This window comes from Propithecus coquereli, unplaced genomic scaffold, assembly GCF_000956105.1.
Source record: "Propithecus coquereli isolate 6110/MARCELLA unplaced genomic scaffold, Pcoq_1.0 Scaffold5, whole genome shotgun sequence".
Lineage (NCBI taxonomy): Eukaryota > Metazoa > Chordata > Mammalia > Primates > Indriidae > Propithecus > Propithecus coquereli.
Genome location: NW_012150840.1, coordinates 1144031 through 1147725, shown reverse-complemented (window position 1 = coordinate 1147725; position 3695 = coordinate 1144031). Strand labels below are relative to the sequence as shown.

Genomic DNA, 3695 nt, shown 5'->3' with positions numbered 1-3695 from the left:
TTTCAGATACTTTAGAAAAAATCTTTTAAATAATCATTAGCAACACTTCACTACCTCTGTTCAGTCCTTGACCCACTGCCCTCCAACTGAGGACACCTCAAGCCATTACAGCATCTTATTACCAAGGTCAGCAATAACCTTCTAATTGCCAAAGACAGTGAGTTTGTTTCAGCTCTCAACTTGACCTTGACATGGCATTTGACAATGTTGATGACTCTCTCCTATATGTTTTCTTCTTTAGTGTGACTTTTTCTCCTTGGCTTCTCTATACTTGTTATTTCAAACCTACTTTAAAAATTAGTTGTTTCCTTCTTGGTGAAAAATCTTTATCTTCCTCTTTCCTGTGCCACAAATCCAACTGCCCAGATGAAAGGTTCCATCTGAATGTGTCACAGTCATCTTAAATTTGGTATGTCCCAACTGAACTCATTATGTTTTCCAGCCAGCCTGCTTCTTCTAATGTATGCCGTCTCTTAATAAATGACCCCATCCAAGTCAGAAACCTGGGACTTATCCTCAACCAGTCTTTTATACTTTTTCCCCAGGTTCACTCATTAAATCCTCCTAAATGTCTATCAGATTTTTTTCCTTCTCTCCATTCCATTTGCCTCTGCCTCAGTTCAGGTTCTCATAACTTTACCTTAACTGGATGCCCTCCCTGGAGTCTCACTTCCCTACAATCCATCCTCTACACTACTGTGACAGTCAGCCTCCTGATAGGTGAGTCTGCTCATGCTATACCCTTTAGAAGGTATTCACAGTCTCCATGCTCTAATTCCTGCCTACCTTTTAAGTTCATCAACCACAACCTCCACAGAGCACCATAGGTTCAGGCCACAGCTACAGTTCTCTGAACTGGCTGGGATGTTTCTGTACTTCGGCATATGCTATTTCCTTTCCCTAAAATGTCTTTTTCCCTTGACTGTATGGTATACTCCATACATCCTTAAAGATTTAACTCAAAGTCTGTAAAGACTTTCATTCTCTCTGGTAGTATTATAAGCATTCTCTTCCTTGTGACTCCGATTAAAGTGTGCACATGTCCTGTATATAGCACCTGCCACACTGTATCGTGATGTTTGCAGTTCTTTCCTCCCTACCAGGTTACATGTTCGTTAAAAGCCAGAACTATGAACCTGTCACAGTGCCTGGCACATGCTAAGTGTTCAATGAAATTTTGTTGAATGGTTTGAATTAATTGTCATGCCACAGGCTACTATATAGTATGACTTAAAGAAATATTTGTTCTACACGATCATTCAGAGTAATAATCGGAGTATAAATGATCATGTTTCTGTCTGCCGTGAGAGTTGAGTAGGGTGTCATTCTGAGAAACCCAAATTCCTTTTCTGCAAAGTAGAAGCCCTGTACGGTCAAACTGTTTCCTCACTGGGTATAAAAGGATCAGAATCCATCAATTATCATTGATGGTCCTAACGAACACTCTTCTGGCTCTAGATGAGCAGTATCACGTTTGGCCAAGGAGCACTTGGTTCTCCCTTCCCAGAACCTTAACCGGTGCAGTAAAGGCTCACAGGTGGCTGTAGGCGACCCTTCCCCCTTCCTCCTCCTCTTAAGCTTTGCTCCAGTCACCCTGACCGCCTCGATAAAGCCACTGTCGTCACTGTCTCTCATCCACTGCACCATTACGGGGCTCTCTTGACCTCAACGTTGCTTCACTCGCGTCTGCCTCCAGGTGGCGGGCCGAGAAGGGAGGAGAGGGGAGCAAAGACTCCCCTCCTGCTTACAGATGATGTATGCCTAAGGCCACCAGATGGCGGATACTCACCTTATCCCCGAGAGACGATGGATTCCAGGGCAATCCGAGACAGGTCAGAGTCCACTCCGTCCTCCTAATACCTGTCTTGCAGCAGCGGGCACAACCTCTCTAGCCTCGGGCCTGGTGTGTACAGATGGCCTGCTGCGGTTGCCTAGGAAACCTACTCTCCGCCTCCAGCGACCTGTAGTTGAGGAGGGGGATGGTGGGGGCGGGGTAAGCAGCAGCCGACCCGAGTCTGCATCACGTGGCGCCAACCTCCAACCAATCAGCAGAGGCAGTGGTCCAGCCGGAAGACCCCGCTGGTGCTCCTGGGAAACGAAGGGAGCTTCTGGTTTGTGGTTTTGTTCGTACCTACGCGCGTCTTTTCTCCTACCTTCGGCGACTCGGAGGGCCAGACAGGAAGCAACGAGTTGTGGGGCAAGGTGGCAGGGAACTAGTTGGTGTCTCCTCCAGACCTGCCTCTCTCATGTAGAAAATCTTTGGCCCTCGGGGCCTGGACGCCCGGAGCCTCTGTGAACTTGAACTCCAAAGGCGTGGAACTATGATGTCACAAGGCGGCCTGGCGACCGAGACGAGCCCTGATACCCCGGCGCAGCCTCCCTCTAGCGTCCCGGGACCACCACCTTCCGGGAATGTAGCTGACAGCCGCCTGCAGCTGCTGTGCACCCAGCGAGCCAAATCCAAGGACGGCGCGGGCAAACGAACGCTCCTGTGTCCCCCGGAGCAGAGATGGACTTTCCAGTGGTGGTCTTGTCGTTCTTGGACAGGATTTTCAGTGACTTTTAAGTATTCGAAAATGTTCAGGAAACAAAAATTTTCTACAAAATAAAGAAGAATTGAAAGGGAAAAAGGGGGAAGCTTTTCAGAGTGGGTAGAGGGGCTGAGAAATGAATGAAGTTAGTAAAAGACAAACCAAAGTGACTGCAGCTCTCGTTTCATTCTCTAGATCTGTGTTCGGATATAGTAAGCCAGTAGCTAGCCAGTCACGTGTGCCTGTTGAGCACTTGATGGTGTGCTGTAAAATACCCATGGTATGTTTGAAGCTTAGTATGAAAAAAGCAATATAAATTAATTCGCTAAGTTTCATGAAAAAGAAAGGCAATAGAATAAAAATTAAAATAGTTAATTATATTGTTTACACGTTGAAGTAATTTTTTTGATACATTGGGTCAAATAAAATGTATTGCTTCTGCTTTGAAAATGCAACTATTATAAAAATTTTACATTGCGTATGTGAATTTCATTATGTTTCTTTTGGACAGTGCTGCTCTTTTTTTGTGAGTGTGTGTGGTTTAGTTGGCTTCTGTAGAATATTTATGATCAGTTCATACAAAATAGCGTCTGTAGTGCTTTTGTCCATCACCAGATGGCTGTCTCATTCAATGGATTATAGTTTCACGCTGCATTCTCAAGAAAAATAGTTCAGGTTTAAGAAATATTTCCATTTATTTAACAACTACCAACAATTCAGCATATTTGCTGGGATTCAGTTAACTTTATTTGTAATATTAACTGTTTGTAAAGATATGTAGATGTATGGAAAAAGGTAAACTAATTTTCCTACATTTTTATTGCACGGAAAATTAAACTAATTAAAATATTTGTGGCTTAGGGGTTTCAAACTAATGCCAGAAAAATTTGATTCATAATTTTTACTTGTACTACTATCCTCTCCAAAAGCTAGTTGAACAAGATGACCTGTCTTTGGGGATTTTTTTTTTTTTGGTAGAATATAAAGACTAGAAGATAATAGTTCAGGTTTCTAAACTTTTAAATATAGAAATTGGATTAGAAATCAATTAGATGAATTACCTACATCAAGTTTCTCATTTCGGGCAGATGCAGCTCTTTGGATGAAAGTATATTGTTAGAAATCTGTTGTGATTTTCCTAACCAGTGAAAGACTGGGAGAAAG

The 3695-nt window shown here is 43.3% G+C and overlaps 1 protein-coding gene across 1 annotated transcript in view; it reads right to left on the bottom strand.

Moving 5' to 3' along the window:
• LOC105819719 (leucine-rich repeat-containing protein 9) overlaps window positions 1-1911 on the bottom strand; it is a 146682-nt gene extending 144771 nt beyond the window's left edge. The window contains exon 1 of the mRNA XM_012656027.1: window positions 1790-1911. The gene's annotated coding sequence lies outside the window, so the exon portion shown is untranslated. The remainder of the gene's footprint in view (window positions 1-1789) is intronic.
• Between the last annotated feature and the right edge of the window lie 1784 nt (window positions 1912-3695).